The following is a 23,412-nucleotide window of genomic DNA, read 5'->3' as shown; positions in this document are numbered from 1 at the left end:
TACGCTTCGCCAGCATGGACTACCGCTACGAAGGGTGAAATTCAAAAATTACAAGTTGCGCAAAACCAATTTTTAAGAATTATCACAAATGCACACCCGTATGTGAAGAACAAACGTCTCCATGAAGATTTAAAAATGGATACGATAGTGGAATATTTAAGAAGAACTAACACGGCATTTTATGACGCCGCTAAGGAGTGCCAACATATGGACATTTTCAACCTATTTCACTATGAAATTTTACACGAGGACAGGCACATCCGTCCATATGCCGCTTTTCTACTCAGTGGAAACCAGGATTTTCCAACATAATTTGTGTTTTTAAATTTACAGCGCTACGATGCCTGGATACCTCATCGCCAACCAGATGTCTTATCGCTCATCACGTGACATTGGTCACATCCCCTGCATCTGCTATCCTGTCTCCACGAGAACTACGTTCGGCATTTCCTTACCTGCAGCGCTCCTAGAAGCACCAAATTTCGATAGCCGGAACACAACCTGCAATTTCGCAGGTTAATCGCGGCAAATAAAGCAAGTTGGAGTTGGAGTTGGCGGGCCACTTTACTGTCAAGCGGCCCACAGGGCAGTTATTTCAAAGAGCCGGAACATGTCATACAAATAGTATGATATTCGCGGCATATCAGCGGCACTTAAACTTGGGAATTTCTCCTTAGTGTAAACCAAGATTTCCCAAATTAAGTGACTTTGAACTATGTTTATCTTCAAAATATTTCTGTAAATACTTACGAAATCTGATAAATCAAGCTGTAGACTGACACACTAGATGAAGGACCTCCGAGCCAGGTCCTCATTCTACGGGACCCATACAGAGTTTGGAATATTCGTGGGACCTCGTCCCGCGGGCGCAACCCCCAGTCCCCGCCCGCCTTTTACAAAGCATTGAGCAGAACTAAATCGTTGCAAATGCAAAATCTCTGTCACCTTGCCTTCGAGCACCACTCCATCGGCAAAAATTCCATTGTTAGTGTGTGCTCTGTCCACTCTGTCAGTCCCCGCCACGAGAACTGAATGGGTTCAAAGGCCCGGGGTCTTAGTCGACGATCTCCGATATAGCTCCACCACAGCCGGTGGAACAGACACGACAGTACCAGTACAATCCCTGCCAAGCCTGAACCAACCTGAGTACAATACTCGGGCTCTAGCCCTGTGAAGTCAAATTGCATACCCCCGTGGTTGAGACTGCCTAGGTACAGATCGTAACCAGTACTTCCCAGGCGTTCGCCTGAGTCAACCCCCGGGAGGAATCATGCTGTAGACTGAGAGATATGCACCCGGCAGGGTGACTATCCATGTGACACACTAAGCCACTCCCCTAGAATGTAAATATTTATCTGTACATATTCCTGTTCATTTGGACTTGTAAATATTTTAGTCATCATTAGAATTGCAACCAGCATTATTTTAATACTGTTTGTTTGTCTATACGCGAATTATTTTCTGGAAATTAGGATTTTCAGTCTACCGATACTTAAATACCTATTCACCACTCGTATTGTCTCGAAGCTCATCGCGTGGAAACTGGTCACGCCCCAGTACCTGATATCCTGCCTTACCAGACCTACTTTAAGCATTTTCCTACCTGCATCGCTTGTCGAAGCATCTAACTGAGATAGCCGGAAAACAACCTGCATTAAAGGAAGTTAGAATTGGAGACTTCAAATGTAACTCCTCACACAGCGACTGATTGAAATGGACGCATCAAAGGTGCTATTCGGAGTTGTTTGCTGTAGGATTTTAAAGTGGGCCTGTCAGCTTCAGAATCATGTCACCGATTTTGCCAGGCCTTTGAGGAAGATGCCGTTAACGAGCGAACCGCTAGGAAATGATCCCAGAATTTCAGGTTAGTGAATATGTCTTTTAGTGATACACTACGCAGAGGTCGGCCACAAGAGCTGGACGATGAGGCACTCAAACAAGCATCAGCGTGTCGCTGCCTGTTTGTCATTGCTTACTCGGCACTGCAATGCATACATATTTGTCCAGTATGACACACCCAGGCAATCCAGACATTGGTTATCACCACGAGACCCAGTGCCTCACACTGCGAGACCTTCTCTCCACCCACGCAAGATCCTGCTCTATGTCTGGTGGACTAGTCGCCAAGTGTTGCATTATGAGCTCCTGCCAGTGGGACAAACCATCACCGCATCATGTACTCGCAGCAGTTGGAACATGTGCATCAGGCACTGTTTCATGAAGATCCAGCATTGGTCAATCGTAAGAGTTTACTCCTCCCCCATGACAATGCGAGGCGGCATCTGGCTCGGGAGACCTGGGACAACATCCAGCAACTAGCTGGGACACGCTATACTCCCCAGGTCTATACTTTACTATACTCCCCAGGCCATACTACCATACTTCCCAGACTACTTTTATATTCAACCTGGGGAGTATACTCTACTATACTCCCCAGGCAAACCACTATACTCCCAGGCCTCGCGCCAATAGACTGCCACCTTTCCCTTTCCCTGGACAAACATCTTCGTGGGAAATCCTTCAACAACCGGCCAGACCACGAAAAGGCCCTCTCGGGCTTCTTTGCATCCAAGACTCTTGAGCTTTACCGAGATGGCATTGCATAGCTAGCCACTCATTGACAAAAAGTCACTGGCTGCCGATAGTGATTACTTTGAGGATTAGCGGTGATTATTATTTGTTTTATGACCTTTTTCTTCCTGACTGTCCAGAACGGCAAGAAAGTTCTTGGTTACCTAATATTTTAAAATCAAGCGTGATTAAAAAAATTAAGTACTGGCACAGTTTTGGATTTATCTGTTCCAAACGCTCAATTTTGATATATATAAGATTGATTTTAATTCTTAACCTTCGTATATAACTATAAAGCTTTAACATATAATAAGAAAAGTACGATTTTTAAAACACGTTTAACAGATATTTATGTTAAAAATGTATCACAAACAACAACAAAAAAGGGAAAACGCATAACTGTGTGGAATAAGCAACTAAGAAGTAGCTCTTGTCATCACAAAACACATTACGCAAAAAATATTTTTTACAGAATACCATATACTATTACTGCCGTAATAATATTTAATATTTCCATTAATTACGGATTTGATTGGATTCTTCATAAGTGCAATTTTGAAATCATTTTCTCTTGTATCTGTAAAATTCGTTATTCAATTACTAAGAGCATTGTGAACAGATGGGAAAAATAATTAAAATTTAAAAGTTAACAAAGTTAAATTAGAAAGAACTTTCAATCCCTTGTGATTTTTTTTTTTTCCATTCTTAGTAAAAGTGACCTGTGTCAGTTTCTCTTGAAATGCATATACATTTGCAACCAATCTTAACGCAAATTTCGCCTGGTTTTAAATATGCAAAAACGTCAAAAACATTGAAACAAAATTTGAAATTAATTTGGCTTGGGATAGACATCTAAATATTTATTTTAGTAGCATTTGTCTAAGATCAAAGTTGCATTATGACCTATTTTGAATCAAAACAGTGTCACAACAAATCTGTTCACTTAATTACAACCAATAAATATCATGGAAATAATTTTTAGAGTTTTTCCTTAGAGTTTCAGAGCTGTATAAGGATTTATGATTGAAAGCTTGGAAATGAAAATGTCTGGGAGTTTAAATCATATGTATTAAATGTTCGACGTATAAAATCACTTTTATATTCAACTTGTTATTTTATTTTCTTTGCAATATCAAAAACTGCTTGCGTTACCTTATTTAATAAAGTTCTTTAACTTCGGAAAAAGATACTCTCATTTATGTCGGCAGTATTTTTTTTTCAGGTATATTGCAGAAGCACAATTTCTTTTAAGTATCAATACTGAAACAGTGATCGTAAACCTCGCATACGTTTTCCAGGCACGTAGCAAAATTGGAAAATATGGAAATTTAATCCAGCCAAATGTTCTGCTCTGGAAAAAAATTACCAGTGTTTACGCAAAATAATTTTTCCTTATCAGTTAACGATAGGCCTCGTCACGTTACATGTTACGATCAAATGTTTTTTAAACAATATGTGCGGTGTAGGTAAAAGGTCATACTCGAGAATGGATACCAGCTAAAATCTTTCTTAAAATTTATATATTTTAGTATTCTTTTTCTTACTACAGTTTGGTGTGTGTTTTGCTTAATAAATCGTCCCAACTAAGTTGAAATCCTTAACAGCTCGGAAAAAGGACAGTTTTAGAGTTTTTGTAATGCTGAACTTTAACATGCTTAACGCAATGATTAAACGAAATCTCCTGTAAAATCGTGACTCTTCAACTCAATCTGTCCTGCATTTCCTTTCCAAGATTTTGCTTCAATCACTAGTGTTTTGTTTAAAAGTATAAGATCAACGAGCATAATACGGAGTTCGTTTATTTATTTTGCTTTTCTTTGGAAATACGGATAAAAGCAAGATAGAACGGGAAGAGAGGGCAATCGTTCATTATGAACTAATCTTTATTGATTGACACTTATTGATATTAGTGACAGTTTTTTTTTGTTGTTGTTTTGTTTTGTTTTTATGCGTATTATTCTCTTTAACCTTTAACCTTACAGCACGCGCGTATGTGCAAAATTTACGACAAATTCAGTTTTTAATGCACATTTTTCGCATATCGAAGCTGATACGTCTGAAAGTCATTTTTATTCCTCCTTTCTGCCCTTCCTCACATCATGGAATGTGCCAAAAGAAAGTCATTTGACTTTTTTAGTTGTTGTTAACTGGGCTTTTGTGCTACGTGGTAGCTTTTCCATAAAATTTACGACACGCGCGTGGTCGTGTTTTAAAATTCGGAAAATATTTTTTTCTCAAATATTTTGTAATTCTGTGTTAGTAATTGCCGTGTATTACTTTAATTTGAATACATTTGGTTCTGTAAATTTTATATCGGTTTTCATGGGAAAAAAAAAAAATATGTGCAACCAGCTGATTTTAACATTAAATAGAATTTTAACATAGAAATAAATAAAAACATTAAAGTTAGTTTAAAGTGCGTTTTTGTAACCAGTAAGAAGTAAATTTCCTTGCAGAAGTAAGTAATGCTAAACTTACTTTTTTTTTCCTACCAAGGTGTTTTCCTTTTTTATTTGTCTATACTTGCCTTTGATGAATATTAAAATTAGCTTCGATTTTAAAATATGATTATTAAAAAATAAATTTAAAATTTTCTCTAATGAAATACATCATTGCATTTCCGTCTCACTAACATAAGAACTGAAAAATAATTTACTTATATATGAATGTGATATCGTTTGTATTTTGCAATAACAAGATTAATATTTTAATTCTCAGCAAATTTATTATCAATATTCACTCATTCCTGCCGTTTTTCATGCCAAAAACGGTAAAATAACGGATGTCGTAAAAAATACGACGCGCGCCTGCTCATGTAAAATTGCCAAGCGCTTGTACTGGAACGTTAATATATAAATAGCAATTAAATTATTGTACGCTTTATATTAGGTTTCTCATAGCTTGGAAATGGCAGAAATTAGCTGTGGCCTCGTCAGAATTCAAAACACGGATCATACAGTCACTAGCTAGGATTGTTAACCAATTATACCATGAGAGCGCTCACGGGGGAATGCGAAAATTTCTTATATTCTTCATCACTTAAAGGGTGACTGAGATCAATCCTGTCGAATAGTATACGAAATAAAGTGTTATCATCCACCATATTTTAGTTCGGACACCACTATAAAGATTTTTTATTATCCTAAAGGAGAGTTAGTTTAGAAGGGCTATTAGTCTCAAAACGGGATTTTTCGTTCAACCACTATAAAAGTCTGAATCACTTTTCAAATTGTTGCCACCAAACCTTATTACCCTGTATTATATGTAAAGAAATCAAATAATGCAAAATTTGCATAAATTCATGCATGTTTTTCGCATTATGAAAAACGGTACTAGAGCCATCGAATTTTGAATAACACAGCCCTCTACCCGAATATGTGCACTTGGAAGGTCGAATTTGTTTCATTATATATTTCGTATTTTGCAAAACTTTAAGGAATTTTTGATTAAAAAAAAAAACTCAACAATTCCAAAGCCAGCAGTGGCAACGCTGTAGGAAATAAATATTTTTATCTCCAGGGCGCGAGACTGTCTATCGGAAATTCTAAAGTCAGACTGTTTTGAAATAGTTTTAGCCCAAAGGAACGTTAGAGCAACTGCTCTTGAAACATGTATGTGTACGTAAATGGAAAAAAAATGCACTTTTGGGCCTAATGTAAAATTTGAAAGCTTTCAGATTTTTTTTGATTTACTATTATTATTGGTTTATTTAATATTTATTTATTTTTATCCTGGAAATATAAGTAATATATATTCCTTCACGAAGACTCAAAGTACGGATTTGCAGATCCTAGTGGGATATATTAACGACCATAGGAATTCGCAATGAACGGATGAGAAACTCCTTTACAAATTTACGTATGATTTTGTTTCTTTATGTAAATTTATATATTGATTTGAGAATTGTAGTTTAGTAAATCTAGAAACCTATAAAAATGAGTAATTTAAATTGAATTTCATTTCCTGAAAATGCTCAGTGACGATAAATGTTTATTATGTGAAGCAGCCCACCCACTATTAAAATCATTTTTTCAGCATAAATTCGAGTAAAGTTCCGTATAGCATTAAAAAATTGATTAAGCCGAAACATCTCTTGTTTTTATATAAAATATAAATTTTTATATTGAAATATACCAACCCTTCACTAATAAATAATAAAATGTCGATATACTTAGCGATTTCTAATTAAAATCGTTTAACTTATTTTTAAATACTTTGGTTCTTAATGTCAGTCTAATAAGACTCACCTAAAGAACCAATACATTTACGAAAAAGTGAATTAAAATCATTTCCCTTATTCTTACATCCTTTGGCTCTTAATGTGAGTCTAATAAGACTGGCATCAAGAACCAGTGTATTTAAAAATAAACGAAATGACTTTAAATTTAATGAAATAATAGCTTGGTAACACACAATATGAAATCTACTACAATGCACAAGTTTTATGATTATTGAAAGAGATGAGTTTTCTTTCTATTTAGCGTTTGAGAGCCAGTTGGTCTGATATCGGTTTTAATTCTTCTTTTCTCCTTCGATGTACTTAAACCATTTTAAAAAACAGCAGCTTATACGGGTAAAGACTCATAAAGTCGTTCAGAATTTGTATTTTGAAGAAAGTGCGTCCTTTAGTAGAGGAAAATACAAATTCTTCTGCCTTTTCTCGCAATTCACGAGTAAATAACTAAACACTAATACAGAATTTTGCTGAAAATCTTTCTATCGTCTTCCGCAATAATTTTCCCTTCACACCCATCTGAGATATCAGACAGCTGAGAGCTGCCAAATGTTCTTCCAATACCGAGGTTATACCTTCACGGAACTTCTTTCATTTCAGAATAAACGGAATAAATTATGAGGAATACAGATCGATGAAAGAACATTCATCTTTTTTTTTTTTTTTTTTTTTTTTTTTTTTTTTTTTTTTTTTTTTGTACTTTGCCAGATCTTCTCTCTAGTTCTTTCCTCTTCCATAACGTATATCTTAATGAAGGGTTCCCACGAATGAATCCACTATCTGCAGAAAGTGAATAAATGTGCTATGATAGACAGGGAACGGAAGATGAAGAGTGGGGTTGGAAATGAAATCCCCTCGCATTTTCATTTCACTCTTCTAAAAAGAGGAGCCATCTCTTTATATATTCTCAGACATATATCCCCGATCGAAGCGACACCTTGCAAAACATTTAGAGCGAAAATGCAAGAGCACGGGAAAATATAAACGTCGAAATGGTAGAAGATTCTAGATTTCATTAAAAAAAGGCGAGGAAGTACCTCCACGAATAAAACGGAGTTTTCCAATGCTGAAATCAAGAGACTTGAGGCTAAAAGGACTGAGAAAAAAGGAAAACCTGTTCAAGATTCTTCTTTCAGGACTTATCTCTCTTTTACTAAATGTAACTTAGACCCGAAAAATAAGTATTGAACATTCATTCTGATTATTGATTATAATTATTATTAATTATTAATTATGATATTATAATTGTAATTATTAATTCTGATTATTGATTACAATTATGATTTGTGTTTTGAGAAACTACAAAAGTATTGGAATTCATTACGTATTCGTTTAGTAACAGGATTTATAAATCGCAGAACATTATTCTGAATTTGAGCCAGTTTACTCTCAGTAACTAAACCAGAATCATTGTAGCAAAAATAATTAAAGTTAACTATAATAATATTTACATAAAAATTGTAGAACATAGACAAAATTCAATATTTTTCAATTCTGTCATTTCTATCTAATATCCCATTCCTCTTATATCATTTTAAGCAGTCATGCATTTTATATTACTTATCAGGGACTTAATTCCGTGTAACTACTCCCAAGTAATATATGACCGTATAAATTTGGGTGCCCGTTTCACGCTCTCGTATTCCATCAAATTATCAGAACGCATGGAATTATATTGTTACGAATTTGGTATTTAAATAGCTAATGTTCGTTCAATTATAAATTAATTGGTTTTATTTCCCGTGCAGTGCAGCGCGTGACGAATATTAAAAGAAAGCTAAGCCGGAAAATTGAAAATACAAGAGCGCGTGCATTAAATAAATAAATATCTCTTTCTGATTTCGAGAAAGTACTAGAAAATTCTAGCGCGTGATTTTAAAATCTTATAAAAGGAGGAAAACATCTCAGTTCGTGATAGTTCAAAACTTGATAATTATTAATATTTCCAATATTTCTCATTGTACGCGTAAGCTGGTGACCACCCACGTGACAGGCTCCTGCCAATCATCTCCCTTACTCCACCTACATTTCACAAAATTTGACAAGTTTCGCCTAGTTGGCGCGGCGTAAATCGCCTTAATTAAAAACTTAAGTACCAACGCCTTAGGGCAATTTACCAACAGAGACGGTTAAAGTAGCGGTTGGCTACTAATTGCCGCCTAGCCATTGACTCGATTTCGATTTCAATTCGTGATAGTTGCTTAGTTTGTTGTTGTTTAGAAAACTGCTGTTGTTGATTATAGCGAATTCGCGGATTAGCGTTCTTTAGCTGTTTTGAATTACGTTCTATTTTACATTTGAGTAGTTAAAAGATAACTACTGTGAGATATTGTAATTCTGCATGATAATTTGAGAAAATTTAAGCATTTTTTTGTGATAATAATAAATTTTTGTTCATTTTTCATCGGACCTTGTGCATTCATTTCATAACGAACCCGTACGCACGCAACAATTTTTGGTGTCAGAAGTGGGATTTGAATGCCAATCACAAGAACGATGGAAGAGCAGTTAAGACAGCTGATATCAGCCTTTGCTGCATTTAAGGAAGAAAAGAAATTGGGCCAGGAATCCGTTAAGGAAGAGATGAAATCCCTGAAAGGTGAGATGAAAGCAGGTCAGGACGAAATGAAAAGAGAAATTACCTGCGTAATAGAAAATAAATTTGAGGCTATGGAAGGCAGAATAGACGCGGTTGAAACTAAAATTGGACAAATAGAAGAAAGAGTTTCTTCGGTAAAAGAACAAGTAGAAGAAAGAATTTCTTCTGTAAAAGAACATATAGAAGAGAGAGTTTCTGCCGTCGAACAACAAATTGATGATAGGGTTTCTGCTGCCGTCGCCAAAGAAGTTGACAACCTAAAGAAGTGCATAGCGACGGCAGGAAACAATTCTGAAGGTTTCAAATTTTTATCGATGCCTGCTCGTTCCGTTCTGAAACTATTTACATATGATGGGAAGACCTCCTGGCAGGTGTATAAGACACAATTTTCTATCGTTGCGGATGCGAATGGATGGAATTCCCAAGCTAAGGCCTGTCATCTCGCCGCTTCTCTGAGAGCAGACGCAGCGGATATCCTGCAGACGTTTCCCGAAAATCAAAGGCTAGATTTCGAAGCTCTATTCGGCGCTTTGGAGCTGCGCTTCGGCGAGAAATGTTTAAAAGACTACAGCAGGCTCCAATTAAAATCTCGTCAACAGAAGCTCACCGAAACATTTCAGGAGCTCGCCACGGATGTTGAAAGGCTGTTACATCACGGCTTTTCGGAGTGCCCGACAGAAACAAGGGAAATCCTGTCCCTGCAATATTTCATCGATGGCATCCGGGACCCTGAATTACAGAAAGCACTGCGAATGGCGGATGTTAAAGATCTGAAAAGCGATTTAGTGTATGCCATGAAATTTGAGGCAGCCCAGCAAGCCACCCGTCGAGACCGCCATCCAGTCAGAGCTGCTCAAGTCCAGGAGCCAGAGGATCAAGTCACTGCTCGTCTAGACGATTTAACTAGACAACTGAATGCCTTGAGACGGAATATTGGTGACAAGGAACCGACCGTAAAGTGCTGGAACTGCGGTGCTGAAGGACACATGCGACGAAACTGCAGAACACCCCAGGACACGGATGCTAAGAACGCTCCTAACAAACAGCAGGGAAACTAATTAGTGGCCATCTCGCGGGGCGGAGGTTGCCAGATCATGAAAAGCCCCAGTTTAAAGCGCTTCAGATTTCTGCAGTGAGAGGCGGCAGTAATGGACTTTTCATAATAGGACATATTAATAGAGTTCCCTGCAATATGACGATAGATACAGGAGCCAACGTTACCATCATCCGAAAAGATTTCGCTCAACAACTGGGAAGCAAACTTATCTGGACGCCGCCCTGCGTTACCCTACAGACTGTGTCCGGTGAGAAGATCGACATCGATGGAAAAGTAAATGTTAACATCACGTTTGGAAGTGCCGCTTACCATCACACGGCATATGTAGCAGAGATCACTGATTCTTGCATACTCGGATTGGACTTTCTAAGGAAATACAATTTTTCCTTGGACTTTAAAAATAACGAATTGCGTTCTACATCTGAGGACATAGCGTTATTTGGAGTTAATGATGAAGAAGTTAAATCTGTCCATAAAATCATAGCACAAGACAATACCACAATACCGGTAAGAACATAAATTTTACTTCTGGATCCATAGCTGATAACAGAAATTTCCGCTACGGCATCATAGAATATCCCAAAAGGAGTACTAGTAGCCTCAACACTCGTCGACCTGTCCAGAACGGTTATCCCGGTGAGAGTCGCCAATGTAACTGAGAAGGGGAGAATTATTAAGAAAGGTGAAGTGGTTGCAGCATGTACTCCAGTACCCACCGCTGAAAGAAAGAGTAACATCCAAGAATCCGTGTCCTCAGAGAGCATTACATCGGAGTTATTGCAGAATGCGCAATTAAACGATAAAGAGAGGAATGCTGCCGATCGCGTCATTAAAGATCTTGATCTTCAAGTTGTTTTCTCCCGCTCGTCTTCTGACGTGGGTCGAACTAGTTTGACACAACATAGAATAGATACCGGCGATCATCCCCCGATCAAGCAACATCCGAGACGTCTACCGTTTGCTAAACAGGAAGAGGTGCGAACACTGTTAAAAAATATGGAAGAAAGCGATCTCATCTAGCCTTCAGTAAGTCCATGGGCATCTCACATCGTCCTAGTCAGAAAGAAAGACGGCTCAAAAAGATTTTGCGTCGACTATCGCCGGTTGAATGAGGTTACGAAGAAAGACAGTTACCCTCTTCCTAGAACTGACGACATTCTAGACACTTTTTCTGGAAGCAAGTGTTTCTCAACACTTGATTTAAAGAGTGGGTATTGGCAGGTAGAAATACAGCCTGAAGACCGAGAAAAGACGGCATTTACTACGGGACAAGGGCTTTGGCAATTCAAGGTGATGCCGTTTGGACTGTGTAATGCGCCGGCAACATTCGAACGTCTTATGGAGACTGTTTTGAAAGGCCTTTCCTGTGAAGCTTGCCTGATATACCTGGACGACATCATCATCGTCGGAAAGAGTTTTGAAGAACATTTAGAAAATTTTAGGAAGGTGCTTCAGAAACTGAAAGAAGCCAATCTGAAGCTGAGTCCCGCTAAATGCAAATTGTTCCGAAAGGAAGTGACTTACCTGGGACATGTCATCTCTGCAGAAGGTGTGCGCACGGATCCTGAAAAGGTATCAGCCGTTAAATCCTGGAAACGTCCCGAAAATGTCCATCAGCTGAGAAGCTTTCTAGGGCTTTGCACCTACTATAGGAGATTCGTGAAGGACTTTTCTTCCATCGCAAGACCCCTGCACAAGCTGACAGAGAGCAACCAAAAGTTCTTGTGGACAAAAGAATGCGAGGATGCATTTAACAACTTAAAGGAGGCTTTAACATCTGCTCCAATCCTGACGTATCCTCAGCTTGACCGACCATTTATTCTCGACACCGACGCGAGCAATGAAAGTTTTGTCCCAAGAAATAGACGGCCAAGAACGTGTAGTGGCGTACTGGAGCAAGTGCCTGTCTAAACCGGAGAGGAATTATTGTGTCACCAGGAAAGAGTTGCTCGCCATAGTCAAAGCTGTAGAACAGTTCCATCACTATCTATACGGCAGAAAATTCCTGCTCCGCACCGATCATGCATCATTGATCTGGCTTTTAAATTTCAAGAATCCTGAGGGTCAAATAGCCAGGTGGATGCAGAGACTCCAAGAATATGACATCACCATCCGTCATCGTAAGATATAATCACACGGAAACGCCGATGCCCGGTCTAGAAGACCTTGCCAAGAAAGCTGCCGATATTGTTCCAGGGTGGAAGCGAAATACGAGCTGCTGACTCCGGTCGCAAGACAAATTGCAACATCAACATCGGCTGATCGCGAACCGTGGAGTGATGATGAAGTCAGGAAAGATCAGCTGGAAGACCGAGACATTAAACCCATGATTGATTTAATGGAGTCATCAAACAGAAAACCTACCTGGCAGGACATTTCTATCTGTAGTCCTACAACCAAACAATATTGGGCACTCTGGGATTCACTTCACATTCGAAACGGCGTCTTATACCGGAAATTCGAATCGGATGATGGGAAGACGTTCCGATGGCAACTTATACTTCCAAGATCCCGCATTCCTGATGTCCTTAAAGAATTACATAGCAGCCCTACAGGAGGTCACTTTGGAATAATGAAACCTTTCAGAGAGTTCGTGAGCGCTTTTACTGGAATAATGCAAAGGATGACGTGCAAAAGTGGTGCGATCTTGCGATGCCTGTGCAGGTCGGAAAGGGCCGAGGAGACGCAGCCGAGGCAAGTTGCAACATTACAACGTAGGGGCGCCTTTTGAACGTGTCGCCTTTGACATCCTGGGACCTCTGCCACGAACTGCTGATGGCAAAAAATACATACTCGTTGTCATTGATTTCTTCACCAAGTGGTCTGAAGCTTATCCTATTCCTGATCAAGAGGCTGTCACAGTAGCTGAGGTAATGATACAGCACTGGATTTCCAGGTTCGGAGTGCCTCTTCAGTTACATTCTGATCAGGGAAGGAATTTTGCCTCGGCAGTAATCAAAGAACTATGCAAACTACTCGGCATTGACAAAACTCAAACGACGCCATTGCATCCCCAGTCGGGCGGCATGGTAGAGAGGTTCAATCGAACCATCCTTAATAACCTCTCATTAGTGGTTTCGAGGAACCAACCGGACTGGGACAAGAAATTACCACTCTTTTTACGGGCTTACCGCAGTGCTGTCCACGAGACTACCGGCTATTCTCCATCACAGATGCTCTTCGGTCGTGACCTTCGTCTGCCTTGTGATCTATTGTTTGGCCGCCCTCCGGATGCTTCTTCATCGTCTGAGGAATATATTCAAGATCTCCAGGCATTTACTACGAATAGAAATAGACGGCCAAGAACGTGTAGTGGCGTACTGGAGCAAGTGCATGTCTAAACCGGAGAGGAATTATTGTGTCACCAGGAAAGAGTTGCTCGCCATAGTCAAAGCTGTAGAACAGTTCCATCACTATCTATACGGCATACAGCTGTAAATTTTGCAGTACAGTTTTTCATTCATTTCTATAAATTCCATTATGACCTCATACTGAATTTGCTTGAAAATAATTAGCCGTAATGGGTATTTTATGTTAGTAATGCTTTCACAATTAATACCCATCGGAAACAAAATCATGTAAAATACTCTGAATATCTGAAAATATGTGAAAATAATTTTTGTATGTTTTATAATGAAAATTAAACTATTTAAAACCTCTTGCGATGCTCCCTGTTCAGCCTTGTAGACTGCTGTATGATGACTTAATTTATATTGCTTATTATACGCAAATTATATTTGATAAATAACAACAAATTCCACTCCCATTTTTGTCCGAAAATTTTCAGTTTTAACTTTTAAATCGTTTGGCATATGTATACGCCATGTAACATTCTCTGCTTTTAGCGGAGTGAAATTTCTCTTTTCCGACATTTTACTCAATTTCATGCTTTCTAAATAAAATTTCACCAACAACATTTATTCTTTAATTACAAAAATAATTCAAGATTTTTCTATCCTTGCTTTTAACTGCATGACCATAACTCCAATCAACAGTTGTAATGTTGAAACTGATGAAGTTCATTATGCTTTTTTTATACCGAACAAAATATTTCTTTGAAATTGTAATATATTTTTTTTAATTTGTCCAATGCCATATCTTAAAGAGAATATTCATGAAAGATCAACAATTGAATGCCGTTGATTCTATCCCAAGAAACAACAGTGCCGTTTAGAATACTGTAGTCATTTGCCAAAATGATAGGTAACATGTAACTTGTAAAATATAAGTAAACCAAACATTATGTCTTAACACAATTCAGCAGTACAAGCGTTCAATGGAAAGGAGACAGCAAATGCTTTACGAAAATACCTTGTTAAAATTAATTTAACCTTGTTAAATTTATTTTCACAATTCAAAATCAATATTTTTTAAAGATATGAGAATGAATAAGTTAAGCAGTAGAAGTAAGTTTATTTTTTTTACCTAGTGATCTAAGTACCGAAATTAAATCTGAGAGAACATCAGCTAGCTTGTTTCAAAAGCCTTTAACATACTAGCTTCCAAAATGAAAATCAGATACCTGTAAAATGTTTTTACCTAGTGAGCTAAGAACAGAAATTAAATCTGAGAGAACATCAGCTAGCTTGTTTCAAACACCAAATGCGCCTTTAATATACCAGATTACGAAATGAAAATCAGATACCTGTAAAATTTATACCTGAAACAAATGCAGCAAACCGCACAATAGAGGATAGATGTTAGAGTAACCTGTAGCAAGGATGGGGTGAAAGGTTTTACAAAGACAGACCTTACAATGAATGGCTTACTTCCTCTCATCCTGTCTGACTTTATTAATTTATTAACTAGATTTCTTGTAATTATACATTTTATATACCCACATTTATTAAAATATTTCCGTTTCAATTACTGATGTAATATATCTGTCTAGAATTACCAAAACGTTTCCACTCAAAGCTCAAAAACAAATATTTGTTAACTTCTTTCATTGATTTTTCTCAAATACAGTGATATGTTTCGTGTAATTAGTAACTATTTCATTTGGAATAAGAAAGAGTGACTTCTGCTATTCGTAAGTCAGGGGCCCAATATTTATCTTAACAAATTTCTTTTCATTACACTAAATAAGTAACTGGAGACAATGTTGTTTTTTGACAGCGCACCTAATGAGATCATGACTAATCTAGTGTAAACCTAGAAACTTTTTAAATAGAAACTTCAAACCCTGAAGCAGGAGCTGTATGAAACTGTCTGAACTTATAACGTATTTTTTTCCTCTTTCTAGCACGCTTTTTCAGGGTAACAGTAGCACACTCGGCGCATATTCGAGAGGCCCAGGTATTCGGGTCCTAGCGAGATCATTTCACGTTTTCCACCTCTCCCGCTTCAAGATATCTTAATGATTCTACAAGTTGAATGTGTAAAAGATTATTAAGTTATACTACTTTTAAAATATCCTTTTTTAATACAAAAATATTGAAATCTGCTTTTAATAAAACATTTACAATTCTGCTAAAGCATTGCATAAAGTTAATAACTATGTCAGATATTTTGATTTCCCCCTTGATTTTCAATCTCTTGGATTATTAGCAATTTCTTTGTAATTCTTCTTCAAGATGCCAAACCTGCTTTACTCTTCAGATGGCTATAAACATAAAGATAACATATAACTAGACGTGTAACATATAACTAGACATATGATAAATCTATTTCAGACATCGAACCAAATAAGTATAATGTCCAAGATACCAAACTTGCTTTCCTATTCAGATACCCTTAAACTGAAGTACAATATATGACTAGACATGCAGGGAATCTAAATTCTAATACGTTAATTTTACGCTATGTTCATTGCCTAAGCAAAACCTATACTGAGCTTTCTGAAAACAAAATTTTTCCTGTATGCGTCCTCTCCCATATATACTAGAAATGGGCTTCTGAGACATGGACGCTGAAGAATTGTTTACATATTTGACAGAACTTATGACTACATTAGCTATGACATGATTCCCAGGCAACATGGCTCCAAAAATATACGTAAAAATTCGGGAAGTAAAACGTATAATTTCTGTTTTGGTTGACAGATATCCTTAATTAGATTACTCATTATTATTCACAATATTTATAATATTTGTGTTATTATCTTAGAAGTGAGAATGTTTATAAACACCAAAAATAAGAATGACCTAACAAAATATCTGAACTGATAGACTAATTTCTATTTCATTACGTTTTGTCTTAATCATCTATATAAAATTTAAATAATAAATAATATCGTGCTTCAAAAATTTGGAAATTATAGTCATACTTTGAATCAAAAACATGCGCTTTTGTACAGCGTTTTCGTACTTTATTGACCAATCCGTAGTTGATTATCCATCATTCTCTGATGTCGAAATAAATTACTAGTAAATTTGTGTTAAGCGCATGTGATTTCGAGTGATTCAAATATAAAGAAATAAAAGAGAAGAAGGTGAAGAACTTCATCTCTATACTAAATATTATCTTTACAGAAAGCCATGTTAGATGGCCGTGAAATGGAGAAAAATGGAAATAACAATACTGAAATTAAAAATTAAATTACATTTGATTGGACAGCTATCATAATCGACCACAAATTCATATTGGTCAAGGATAATAAGTCTACATTCACGAAAACAAGACTTTTAAAGCGAGATACTCATATCATATTCAGACAGAAAGTTACAGAAGTATTTCCAATACAGAACTGCGCTTAACATTTCGTTTGAGAGTCATTAGTTGCCGGCTCCTGCTTTCGCTATGAAGTTGATGAGGGTGTCGCTCTGAATCAAGATGTCGCTATATATTTCCGTAAATTTAATCAATTCCTGATTTACATGTTTTCAATATCCCATTTGCAGAATACTGCGGCAGCTTTTACGCGCCGTTAGTTTTGCTGTACGTAAATGGAACAAATATAAATGGAATGTAAAGGATATAGATTTCGAATTAAGAGAAGTGATTTTTTTAGAAGTTACTTTAGAGAGGAAACGTTTTTATAATCAATACATTTGCTTAAAAATGAAGGTATAAAATGATGAACTATGAGCGCTAATGGAGGCTTTTTAATACGTCTAAGTTCGAAATGTATGTTAAAGACGTAAATTTGTCCTTATCAGGTAAATGAAATAAATTAAGCAAACATGTTCAAAGCATTAATTCGGTCATTTAATGGTCCTTATTTAACAGAAATATTTTTAATTCTGCACATTAGATCACTATTAAAAACATACATTTTGATGGAATATATTCTCAATGTCCCAAGCCACGAATAACTTTGTGACCAAAATTATCCTCTGATATCCATTTTCTACTGGATGGATTAAGTGTGAGTATGTTTTTAAGCCTTTTCATGAGTGAACTGAACGTGAGACAGTTTCCTTGATCAAATAGCAAGGCAGATACTAATGCTATAGAAGGAAATTAAATTCATTTCTGTAATTGCTATTATCTCGTAAAATTCTAAAACAACACCTAGAATGTTTATTCCTTTTTGGGTGCTACTTTGGTAGACGGTTGCACGAATTTTGGTGATTTTTTTGGCAATTTTTCTTTTGCGAGTAATAGGACGTATGGTAAACCCATTGCTGGATAAGTTATTTATGGAAACCGATACTTTGTTGTAATTTTATTTAAAAAATAATGCTTTTTATTATGCATAAAGTCCGTGTTTTAAATATTCTAACTTAACTTCTAACTACTTCTAAATATTAAAAATCAATTTAATTTTGCATTTTTATTTGAAATAAAAATTTTATTGTTTATGATATTTTATGAAATTTTATGTTGTAGATAATGTAATCAATGACGTCACCTTACTTTAAAAGTAATTAGTTTTAATATTTATAAATTTAATCTAATGTTTTAAACATTATTTATGGCGGTTAAATATTAAAATACAATTTAATTTTGCATTTTTTAAATAATTTTATTATGTATGATTATTTAAGTAATTTTAATTCTAGGCGTGATGTAATCAGCTATCTTATTGATTATAGAATATTTGTGCATTAACAAGCTATAATCAGCTCCCTGATTGGTTACTGAAAATTTGTGCATTACCTCGCCATTTTAAAATTTAATTCATATCTTCGAATTCCTTCAAAAATGTCTCTTTCAAAAATGAATGTTGTTATTGGTAAGTACCAAGAATTATTGGTATCGGAATCAAAAAATTGTGCTTTAAGACCTTATTTTGGCCAGCCTGGCTTTCCTAATCAAAGATTTATTTATAAATTGTTACAAGGGTCAGAGGAAATTTATTTTAAATTTTTGGAGGAAACCTTGCTAATTGCTTCTTCAATGAAGTGCGAAAATGCAGATCATAGATGAAGATCATTAGAAGAACCGATTCTGAGGACGGCCGTATATGGTATTGAGGTCATTTTGGAACAAATAACCGCTGTAACGGTAAGAAAAGTGTTAGACATTCCTCCTTTTTTACCGACAATAAACTAATTGGTGTCATTTTAGCTCTAGTGTACGAAGCGTTCTTATTTACTTATTTTAAAGTATTTAATTTAAGTAATATTTTAATTCTTTTAAACGTTGATATGATGGTTTTAAATTCGATATTCAATTTACGTAATATTTTAATCCATTTAAACGTTGGCGCAATGTTTTTATAGCGGTATTTTTATTCTATTTCTGTGCTATATGAAAGTAATAATTTAACCTTTCTTTAGTATTTTATACTCGTAGTAAATGTATTTATTTACGTTTGCCTGCCATCTTAAAAAACAACGTTTTCAACAAAAAATTAATCCATTATTTTTAACAATATTTATTTTTTTAAAGTTTCGAATACTTTACTATGCGCAAAATAACGTGAAAACGGCGTTTTTCAAGATAACTGACGATTGTAAAAAACCACGCCAACAATTGCGCCAAAGTAAATCGCCAAAAATCCGTGGAACCGTCTACTAAAGTAGCACCCCTTTTTCTTTCCGATTGCTTGCCTTCGTGGTGTGGTGGTCTGCACGCTGGGCGGGTATTTCAGAGGTCGCGGTTCGAATCCTCGCGAAGGCGTCTGCTCATTTCTCATCTCTCAGGCTTTTCTAATTAATTTAATGTCTCTACAGTGGCGCCCGAACTAAAAGGGTGTTGAATGATGATTCTCCTCACCCAAGATTTGGCGATTGTTTCTCCTAAAAACCCCAGTCGCTCTTTAAAATGGTGAGTATATAAGGCATTTCTCCCGCCTTCTTGGTATGCCTTCGTGGTGTGGTAGTCTGTACGCCGGGCGCGTGTTGTAGAGGCCCCTGGTGCGATTCCCGGCGAAGGGGTTTGCTTATTTTTCATCTCTCCGACTTTTCCAATTAACCTAAAATCTCTACAATGTTTGTAAACGTCATGTCACATGCGAACTGTAATACTTAAATTTGGATATCAAAGAGGATTACAGGTTTTTCTTTATAAACTATTATGAGACATCATCTGGATAGGGCAGATAATTTTGTATTGCAAACATAATTAAATCATCTTTCGACCGTTTTACGCATTTTAAACAAATGGCTTTTAAGCTAAGAAATTTGAGTATTTTTGACCAGGAACAGATCATTGTCATTATTGGACTACAATATTCGCCGTAATTTTACTCTCCTGCCAAGATAACTGTGTAGGAGCAATGCGTTTAGGCTATACAAGCTGTCCAAAATAACCAGACACCGGATCTTTGACATGCAGCAAAGTAGGCATTGTCTTAATGCTTTCAGAAGCAGCAGAAATTTTGAAACACGTTTTTATATTCCGAATGATGTTTTTAGCACTTTCTTTAATATTAATGTTTTAATACACAAAAACAGTCACCTTTCAGTAAAGAATGTTTATCGAATATTAGCCTCTCCTAATGGTTGAGTGTGATGTCATGGCGCTGATTATTTGTTACATGTATCAACTTTCTATTTCATCTTCTTTCTTTGCATTGTACTGATCGCAAAAATTTCTTTTAAAAACTTTTATGGTTGTTTGTTGCAAAATTAATTTGTTGCTTAAGTTTTGCACACAAGTGTATGTTAAAACGTTTAGAATAGTGAGTATACTCGGGCGAATTACAAGGTGATGATTTTCTCATCCCGAAGCAACTCAAGAATCAGGGAGAGAGTTAATGGTAGACATATGCATCCAGCTCAAAAATATCCTTTGAAAATATAATTTTAGTGTACGGGATTGGAAATCCATGAATTTCTTCGCGAAGAGGAGTTCGAATAATATAAAACAAATCTGAGCAATGGAGCTGATGTTGAGATTCTATAAAATTTCTCTGCGTATATTCTAATATAATATATTCTAATATAATATATATTCTAATATAATATTTCTCTTTATCCCTGATGTATTAATTTTCAAAAAAAGTGAGATATAATAGCATATCATAAAACGACAAAATATCTCTGCCATTTATAGCCGGAATTTTTCTACTAAAGCAGATAACATTTAAAATGCATTTTTCCAAATACTTAGATATTTAAAAAAATATTCTAAATTCTTACTTATGTATTAAGAATTCATAAAGGAGCTTTATTACGAATTCATTGGTATTTCTTAAAATGCTGTTTTGTTTAGAGCATAAAACGCTGTCACTTATAAGGCAACCCTAAGATTTAAAGGTGATCTACGGGAAAAATGAGCTCCAGTAAGATATACCATAGCTTATACGAGTTTCATACGTTGTAGCTGTTCTATAAGAAAGATAAATCAAGTTGTCAAAATATCGTAACTTGATGTAGAATTAAAGAAATAAAGTTTCTTTTAACTTAAAAATTAAGGAATAAGTAATCAAATGCCATAGTCCAAAGAGGCTTTGTCCCTGAAGGACTCTTGTTTTCGTTTTGCGGTTTTGCGTTGTATCATTATAAATGTCCGTTTCACTTTTCAAACTGTTGCCACCCAATGTTAGAGTCGTGCATTATATTTGAAAAAAATTAAATAATGAAAAATCTGCATAAATGTATGTATATTTCTCACATTGGGATAAACAACGGTGCATAGAGCCACTGAATTTTGAATGACGTAATCCTCCTACGAATATGGGCATGTGGAAGACCAAATTTGAAATTTGGAATTTGTTTTATGATCAATTTCATAGTTTGTAAAACTTTAGCGAATTTTTGATTACCAAACTCAACGATTTCAAAGCGAGCAATAGCAACACTCTATGGGATAATAAAAAAAGAAAAGAAAAAAAAAAAAAAAAAAAAAACTTTTTATCTCCAGCGCGCGGAACTGTGTATCGGAAATTCTAAAGATAGGCTCATTTTAAAATTATTTTGCGACATTGCTATTGAACTGAAATTTATGGTTTAAGTGCGAAGAACATGATATTTAATAAATAAAGGTAACACACAAAATGTTAAAAAGACGCCTCTTTGCACGTAATTTAAAATCTGAAACATTTCAGATTTTTTTTAAATTTTTGTTTTAATGTTATGTTACGTTTTTAAGACCAACAAAAGTTTTTAAATTTCACGGTTTTAATAATCAGACCAATACAATTACTTCTTATATTTGCGCAAGTAGCACTTCAATTTTAACTTAATATTACTGCTTTAAATTTTAATTCGTAAGCTTTTTTCAAAATATTTTCCTTTGAAACTTGGATGAATTTAATTATTATTAACTGTAATAATAATTAAATTGTATTAATCCGGTTGAATTTAGTTATTATTAACTATAATAATAATTAAATTCATAGCATTATGCTTAAACTATTACTTTAGATGCATTTCAATTATTATATTTTTTCGTAGTATTTGAAACTTAAATTAGGAAAAGTGCGTTACCTATTGAATAAATGTTTCTAATATATTTGCTTTATTCGCTTAACAGAATACAGAAGTACATTGTTTAACTATGAGATCAGCATTTATATTTTCATACAACTAAAATGTGAACAATGTTGCTTAATTTGTTCCTATTTCGTGTTCTCCTTCATAGGTCATACTATTCTATAGCTCAAATATTTGTCCCAATGTATAATTTTATAGTTGAACAATTCACTTATTAGTAAAACTATAAATTTCTTTTGGTATAAATGAGATTTGAATTCGTTCCTATCGGAAAGGCCATCAAAGCAAAAATGTTTAGCATAGGCACAGACTGAAATTTATTCATTATTCTCAATTCGTTGAATTTAACAAATTGTACTTTACCTCTGTTCTTAACTGGTTTTATAATATCTAGTAATATATTTACTAAAGTTTCATTGCATTTTTGCTTCGATGATTTTCAATGATAGTTTAGAATATATTCAGTAAATTGCAATGTATATTTCAGAAAATTACTAGACTCTTGCTTCAGTAGAAAATACTTCATAAATAAGAGAATTTTGCAAAAAATATGCAAATTAATTAACAAAAAATAACTATCATTCGGGTTCCGTCTCTAACGTCTCTTACTGTAGCTAAATAACCCATAGCTGACATTATTCTTCGTTTTGAAAATTCCTTCAGAATGAATTTTTTCATGCAAACGGTTCTGATAAATGGTACGTAATAAGCTTGTTACACATCTCATCTTTTAAAATACGTATATTTCATAAGGAATAATTACCACTATGAATTATCTTTCTCAATAGAATTATTAGTCCAAAGGAGCTTTGTTCCTGAAGTACTAATATTTTCGTTTTGCGATTTTGCATTGAAAACTTTAAAAGGCTGTATCACTTTTCAAATCGTTGCCACCAAGCACTATCGCCCGGTATTATATTTGAAGAAATTAAATAATAAGGAATCTGCATAAATGTATGTATGTCTCTTGCATTTTGATAAAATAACGGTACCTAGATTTTTGAACCACGTAATCCTACTGGTACTAATACCAATTTTGAATCACGTAATCCTACTGCGAATATGGCATCTGAAAAGCACAAATTTGAAATTTGGAATTTGTTTTATTATCGATTCTATATGTTGTAAAACATTAATGAATTTTTGATTAACAAACTCAACGATTTAAAAGCGAGCAATGGCA

The 23,412-nt window shown here is 35.4% G+C and overlaps 1 protein-coding gene across 2 annotated transcripts in view; it reads left to right on the top strand.

Annotated features, from left to right (window-relative positions):
• LOC118185412 (nephrin-like) overlaps positions 1-23,412 on the top strand; it is a 1,505,573-nt gene that overhangs the window by 1,443,344 nt on the left and 38,817 nt on the right. The gene's annotated exons all lie outside the window — the stretch shown is intronic.

This window comes from Stegodyphus dumicola, chromosome 3, assembly GCF_044657685.1.
Source record: "Stegodyphus dumicola isolate Sdum_Otavi_A_Nest chromosome 3, ASM4465768v1".
In the NCBI taxonomy this organism is placed as follows: Eukaryota; Metazoa; Arthropoda; class Arachnida; order Araneae; family Eresidae; genus Stegodyphus; species Stegodyphus dumicola.
This window is presented reverse-complemented; position numbering and strand designations above follow the sequence as displayed.